We start from the raw sequence: 9,151 nt of genomic DNA, 5'->3' as shown, positions 1-9,151 counted from the left end.
GGAGACAGAGTGGTAAACTGCAATGAGAGGATAAACGGTGCCAGGCAGGGAAACAGGCACAGCAGAGTAACAGGATCTTGAATAATCATAAATGGCTGAACTGACTGAGCAGAGATTACGATATGGCAGAGTGGAAGTGGCAGGACTGAGTATTTGTAGAGGTCTTGATTATGGAACGAGTTGCAGCTGGTAGGGATCTGCTCTGACTCCAGCACACCTGTCACCAACCACACAATCACACAGAGAGGGAGAGGGAGAGAGAGAGAGTGTACAGGGGGAGTAACTGCAGGTCAAGAAGACACCGGATGAACACCAGAGGGCGTAGCAGAAGCAGATGTGACATATAGTTCTGTTCAGGACTACATGACAAGTCACCGGATACCGGACAGCTACGAAGAAGGACAACAGTAGAAGAGTTGTTGGAACCATTTCGACAATCAGAGCCTTACAAGCGTGCCGCGAAAAGGCCCAACCCCCTTTCCAAGGCTGCCCCATTCACAGAGAGATCCCTAGGCATTTCATATAAATACATTCATGATTTCTTGCTCAAAGTGGGTGGCGGTTTGTGTGCAAAGTATACGGTTTTTGTAGGTGAGACTAGTTTCTGAATGTGGCAATGTTAAGTGTCTCTGTCCCTCTCTCTCCCTCTTCATCTCTTCTTTAAAACCTGTTTTGGAAAGGCGTGCCGCTAGCGGGACACCTCGACAACATCCGGTGAAATTGCAGAGCGCCAAATTCAAATTAAATTACTATAAATATTTAACTTTCATAAAATCACAAGTGTATTACATCAAAATAAAGCTTAACGTCTTGTTAATCCAGCCGCAACGTCAGATTTCAAAAAGGCTTTACTGCGAAAGCAAACCATGCAATTTTCTGAGGACAGCTCCCCACATACCAACACATGAAAAACATATTTCAACCAGGCAGGTGCGACACGAAAGTCAGAAATAGCGATGTAAAAAATGCCTTACCTTTGATGATCTTCTTCTGTTGGCACTGAAAGGTCCCAGTTACATCACAAATGGTCCTTTTGTTCGATAATGTCCTTCTTTATATCCATAAAAACTCAGTTTAGCTGGCACTCTTCAGTCAATAATCCATTCAGTTTCCCTCCATCAAAATGCATACAAAATGAATCCCAAATGTTACTAATAAACTTTTCCAAACAAGTCAAACAACGTTTAAAATCAAACCTTAGGTATCCTAATATGCAAATAAACAATACAATTTAAGACGGAGAATAGTATGTTCATTATCGGAGATAGATAAGAAAGAACGAGCTTTCTTCCACGTGCTTGGAAACACTACAGCCAAAATGGGAGCCACCTAGAAAAACTACAATTTCTGGGTAATTTTTCTAGAAACCAGCCTGAAACTCGTTCTAAACACTGTTGGCATCTAGTGGAAGCCCTGGGAACTGCAATTTGGGAGGACTTGGACTTATAATTAGAGTACTAGCCATTGAAAACAGTGGTAAGCTGAAATGTCTTTTTCGGGATGGTTTGTCCTCGGGGTTTCACCTGCCATATCAGTTCTGTTGTACTCACAGACATAATTCTAACAATTGTAGAAACTTTAGAGTGTTTTCTATCCAAATCTACCAATTATATGCATATCCTAGCTTCTGGGCCTGAGTTACAGGCAGTTTACTTTGGGCACGCTTTTCATCCGGACGTGAAAATACTGCCCCCTATCCCAAAGAAGTTTTAACAAGCATCCATGTTGTTGTCATTCCGCAGGGGACCTGTTTTCAGCGTATTTCATCTCCAGTCAATAACCGGTGCAGAGTGTGTGTGTTTATCTTGTGTTCCCATTTAATTAGCTAGTAAATACATAATTAAACCAATTTCTGTAGTACTGAATCATAAGTAAGGCTCTGGCTTTTGCAGATGCAAGGAGGTTACGACTGTTCAGAATGGTGATATGATACGAGGTTATGATTAATAAGTTGACTGTTTATAGATGTGATAGGTAAAGACCTTTTAGAGTTTAATTCGGGAGATGGTAACTCTTTAAAGAACCGCTCTCGTGGTACCCTAAATCCTAATATTAATTGTTACATGATTAACTTAGTCGGGTAACAATTAAACATAGTTAATTAGATACATAACATTCTTCAGATTAATATCAAAGTCAAGTCACGACACTGTGCAGCGACGCTCCCCATCCAAGCTGACAGAGGTTGAGAGGATTTGCAGAGAAGAATGGGAGAATCTCCCTAAATACAGGTGTGACAAGCTTGTAGTGTCATACGCAAGAAGACTCAAGGATGCAATCGCTACCGAAGGTGCTTCAACAAAGTAATGAGTAAAGGGTCTGAATACCCATTCAAATGTGATATTTCAGTTTTTTTTTGTGGGTGTCATTATTGGGTATTGTGTGTAGATTGATGAGGGGAAAAAACAAGTGAATCAATTTTAGAATAAGGCTGTAACGTAACCAAATGTAGAAAAAGACAAGGGGTCTGAATACTTTCCGAATGCACTGTATATCAAACACTACAGATGACTGTTTAATAAATGACAACAGATGACTGTTCATTATGACTACAGATGGCTGTTAATTATGACTACAGATGACTGTTCATTATGACTACAGATGAGAGTTAATTATGATTACATATGACTGTTTAATATGACTACAGATGACTGTTCATTATGACTACAGATGGCTGTTAATTATGACTACAGATGACTGTTCATTATGACTACAGATGAGAGTTAATTATGATTACATATGACTGTTTAATATGACTACAGATGACTGTTCATTATGACTACAGATGACTGTTCATTATGACTACAGATGACTGTTTAATAAATGACTACAGATAACTGTTCATTATGACTACAGATGACTGTTAATTATGACTACAGATGACTGTTAAATATGACTACAGATTCATGTTAATTATGATTACAGATGACTGTTCATTATGACTACAGATGACTGATCATTATGACTACAGATGACTGTTAATTATGACTACAGATGATTGTTCATTATGACTACAGATGACTGTTTAATAAATGACTACAGATGACTGTTCATTATGACTACAGATGACTGTTCATTATGACTACAGATGACTGTTAAATAAATGACTACAGATGACTGTTCATTATGACTACAGATGACTGTTAATTATGACTACAGATAACTGTTCATTTTTACTACAGATTACTATTCATTTTGACTACAGATGACTGTTCATTATGACTACAGATGACTGTTCATTATGACTACAGATGACTGTTCATTATGACTACAGATGACTATTTAATATATGACTACAGATGACTGTTCATTATGACTACAGATGACTGTTTAATAAATGACTACAGATGACAGTTAATATATGACTACAGATGACTGTTCATTTTGACTACAGATGACTGTTAATTATCACTACAGATGATTGTTCATTATGAATACAGATAACTGTTTAATATATGACTACATATGACTGTTCATTATGACTACAGATGACTGTTAAATAAATGACTACAGATGACTGTTCATTATGACTACAGATGACTGTTAAATAAATGACTACAGATTACTGTTAATTATGACTACAGATGACTGTTAATTATGACTACAGATGACTGTTCATTATGACTACAGATGTCTGTTTATTATGACTACAGATTACTGTTAATAAATGACTACAGATTACTGTTAATTATGACTACAGATGACTGTTAATTATGACTACAGATGACTGTTCATTATGACTACAGATGACTGTTTAATATATGACCACAGATGACAGTTATAATATGACTACAGATGACTGTTCATTTTGACTACAGATGGCTGTTAATTATGACTACAGATGATTGTTCATTATGACTACAGATGACTGTTTAATATATGACTACAGATGACTGTTCATTATGACTACAGATGACTGTTCATTATGACTACAGATGACAGTTAATTATGACTACAGATGAGTGTTAAATAAATTACTACAAATCACTGTTTATTATGACTACAGATGACTGTTAATTATGACTACAGATGACAGTTAATATATGACTACAGATGACAGTTCATTTTTACTACAGATGACTGTTCATTATGACTACAGATGACTGTTCATTATGACTACAGATGACTGTTCATTATGACTACAGATGACTGTTTAATAAATGACTACAGATGACTGTTCATTATGACTACAGATGACTGTTTAATATATGACTACAGATGACTGTTCATTATGACTACAGATGGCTGTTAATTATGACTACAGATGACTGTTTAATATATGACTACAGATGACTGTTCATTATGACTACAGATGACTGTTCATTATGACTACAGATGGCTGTTAATTATGACTACAGATGATTGTTCATTATGACTACAGATGACTGTTTAATATATGACTACAGATGACAGTTATAATATGACTACAGATGACTGTTCATTATGACTACAGATGACTGTTCATTTTGACTACAGATGGCTGTTCATTATGACTACAGATGACTGTTTAATATATGACTACAGATGACTGTTTAATATATGACTACAGATGACAGTTATAATATGACTACAGATGACTGTTCATTATGACTACAGATGGCTGTTAATTATGACTACAGATGATTGTTCATTATGACTACAGATGACTGTTTAATATATGACTACAGATGACAGTTATAATATGACTACAGATGACTGTTCATTATGACTACAGATGACTGTTCATTTTGACTACAGATGGCTGTTAATTATGACTACAGATGATTGTTCATTATGACTACAGATGACTGTTTAATATATGACTACAGATGACTGTTCATTATGACTACAGATGACTGTTCATTATGACTACAGATGACTATTTAATATATGACTACAGATGACTGTTCATTATGACTACAGATGACTGTTCATTATGACTACAGATAACTGTTCATTTTTACTACAGATTACTATTCATTTTGACTACAGATGACTGTTCATTTGGACTACAGATGACTGTTCATTATGACTACAGATGACTGTTCATTATGACTACAGATGACTATTTAATATATGACTACAGATGACTGTTCATTATGACTACAGATGACTGTTCATTTTGACTACAGATGACTGTTAATTATCACTACAGATGATTGTTCATTATGAATACAGATAACTGTTTAATATATGACTACATATGACTGTTCATTATGACTACAGATGACTGTTAAATAAATGACTACAGATTACTGTTAATTATGACTACAGATGACTGTTAATTATGACTACAGATGACTGTTCATTATGACTACAGATGACTGTTTATTATGACTACAGATGACTGTTAATAAATGACTACAGATTACTGTTAATTATGACTACAGATGACTGTTCATTATGACTACAGATGGCTGTTAATTATGACTACAGATGACTGTTCATTATGACTACAGATGAGAGTTAATTATGATTACATATGACTGTTTAATATGACTACAGATGACTGTTCATTATGACTACAGATGACTGTTCATTATGACTACAGATGACTGTTCATTATGACTACAGATGACTGTTTAATAAATGACTACAGATAACTGTTCATTATGACTACAGATGACTGTTAATTATGACTACAGATGACTGTTAAATATGACTACAGATTCATGTTAATTATGATTACAGATGACTGTTCATTATGACTACAGATGACTGATCATTATGACTACAGATGACTGTTAATTATGACTACAGATGATTGTTCATTATGACTACAGATGACTGTTTAATAAATGACTACAGATGACTGTTCATTATGACTACAGATGACTGTTCATTATGACTACAGATGACTGTTAAATAAATGACTACAGATGACTGTTCATTATGACTACAGATGACTGTTAATTATGACTACAGATAACTGTTCATTTTTACTACAGATTACTATTCATTTTGACTACAGATGACTGTTCATTATGACTACAGATGACTGTTCATTATGACTACAGATGACTGTTCATTATGACTACAGATGACTATTTAATATATGACTACAGATGACTGTTCATTATGACTACAGATGACTGTTTAATAAATGACTACAGATGACAGTTAATATATGACTACAGATGACTGTTCATTTTGACTACAGATGACTGTTAATTATCACTACAGATGATTGTTCATTATGAATACAGATAACTGTTTAATATATGACTACATATGACTGTTCATTATGACTACAGATGACTGTTAAATAAATGACTACAGATGACTGTTCATTATGACTACAGATGACTGTTAAATAAATGACTACAGATTACTGTTAATTATGACTACAGATGACTGTTAATTATGACTACAGATGACTGTTCATTATGACTACAGATGTCTGTTTATTATGACTACAGATTACTGTTAATAAATGACTACAGATTACTGTTAATTATGACTACAGATGACTGTTAATTATGACTACAGATGACTGTTCATTATGACTACAGATGACTGTTTAATATATGACCACAGATGACAGTTATAATATGACTACAGATGACTGTTCATTTTGACTACAGATGGCTGTTAATTATGACTACAGATGATTGTTCATTATGACTACAGATGACTGTTTAATATATGACTACAGATGACTGTTCATTATGACTACAGATGACTGTTCATTATGACTACAGATGACAGTTAATTATGACTACAGATGAGTGTTAAATAAATTACTACAAATCACTGTTTATTATGACTACAGATGACTGTTAATTATGACTACAGATGACAGTTAATATATGACTACAGATGACAGTTCATTTTTACTACAGATGACTGTTCATTATGACTACAGATGACTGTTCATTATGACTACAGATGACTGTTCATTATGACTACAGATGACTGTTTAATAAATGACTACAGATGACTGTTCATTATGACTACAGATGACTGTTTAATATATGACTACAGATGACTGTTCATTATGACTACAGATGGCTGTTAATTATGACTACAGATGACTGTTTAATATATGACTACAGATGACTGTTCATTATGACTACAGATGACTGTTCATTATGACTACAGATGGCTGTTAATTATGACTACAGATGATTGTTCATTATGACTACAGATGACTGTTTAATATATGACTACAGATGACAGTTATAATATGACTACAGATGACTGTTCATTATGACTACAGATGACTGTTCATTTTGACTACAGATGGCTGTTCATTATGACTACAGATGACTGTTTAATATATGACTACAGATGACTGTTTAATATATGACTACAGATGACAGTTATAATATGACTACAGATGACTGTTCATTTTGACTACAGATGGCTGTTAATTATGACTACAGATGATTGTTCATTATGACTACAGATGACTGTTTAATATATGACTACAGATGACTGTTCATTATGACTACAGATGACTGTTCATTATGACTACAGATGACTGTTCATTATGACTACAGATGACTGTTAAATAAATGACTACAGATGACTGTTCATTATGACTACAGATGACTGTTCATTATGACTACAGATAACTGTTCATTTTTACTACAGATTACTATTCATTTTGACTACAGATGACTGTTCATTTGGACTACAGATGACTGTTCATTATGACTACAGATGACTGTTCATTATGACTACAGATGACTATTTAATATATGACTACAGATGACTGTTCATTATGACTACAGATGACTGTTCATTTTGACTACAGATGACTGTTAATTATCACTACAGATGATTGTTCATTATGAATACAGATAACTGTTTAATATATGACTACATATGACTGTTCATTATGACTACAGATGACTGTTAAATAAATGACTACAGATTACTGTTAATTATGACTACAGATGACTGTTAATTATGACTACAGATGACTGTTCATTATGACTACAGATGACTGTTTATTATGACTACAGATGACTGTTAATAAATGACTACAGATTACTGTTAATTATGACTACAGATGACTGTTCATTATGACTACAGATGACTGTTCATTATGACTACAGATGACTGTTTAATATATGACTACAGATGACTGTTCATTATGACCACAGATGACTGTTTAATATGACTACAGATGACTGTTCATTATGACTACAGATGACTGTTCATTATGACTACAGATGACTGTTTAATATGACTACAGATGACTGTTTAATAAATGCTGTACATCAAACACTACATTGGTTTGCCCAGCACTTACTGCTTATACTTCCTCTTTGTGGTGTTAAGGTTCCAAATGTGTAAAGCTATTTTGTCATATCTTAAAAATCTAAATTGAAGCCTACCAGTAATTTTTAATGAACCATTTAATCAGATTCAGGACAGGTTGCAGCTAGTTGTGCATTGATATAGCCATATGCGTAATTAAATTACAAAAGTTGCATATGACATGCCGACTTATGTAGTTTACAAGTTGTTTAAATGTTTGATTCTCCCATGTTGACATGCAGTCAGAATCGTAGGAGTTGAAGCAAGAAAGTAGACAGCGATCGTGGTAAAGTAAGTGGACTTCTGAGAGTCAGCACATATCTGATAGGGTAGCAGATAGCCTAGTGGTTAGAGCTTTGGGCCGATAACAGAACGCTTGCTAGTTCGTATTCCTGAGCTGATGAGGTGAAAACTCTGTAGATGTTCACTGAAACCTAATTGGTCCAGGGTTGCTGTTAACAATGGCTGACTGTGACCGCACTCTCTGAGGGTGTTGCAGGGGGAGTTGGGGTATGCAATAAACACATGTGTATAATACATGCTTGTACATGTGTGAAATAGTACAGGTGCAAGCATCCACTATCTACAGTTTCTCCACCTCTATTCCTTTCTCTTGCTACAGGTAGTTGACTGTGTCCGGCTGATTCTGACCCAGATTTATGCTCCTCATCACCTGGACGCTTACTCATTAAACTGTCCATCAAGCTAACCATGTATATATAACGTGCAGGCGTTCATCATGTACCGTTTGGATCTATGCAAACAATGAGCCACTGGGTGGCACTCTAGAACCATCATCTGCCTCACCATATGTGTGAGGATGGAGAATTAATTCAGTGATGTACATGCTGCACTAAGTGTAAATATACCCCAAGCTCTTCTAGTGCACCATTGATTATTGAGT

The sequence above is a fragment of the Salvelinus alpinus genome, chromosome 13 (genome assembly GCF_045679555.1).
Source record: "Salvelinus alpinus chromosome 13, SLU_Salpinus.1, whole genome shotgun sequence".
NCBI classification, from domain to species: domain Eukaryota; kingdom Metazoa; phylum Chordata; class Actinopteri; order Salmoniformes; family Salmonidae; genus Salvelinus; species Salvelinus alpinus.
Note: the sequence above shows the minus strand (reverse complement) of the source record.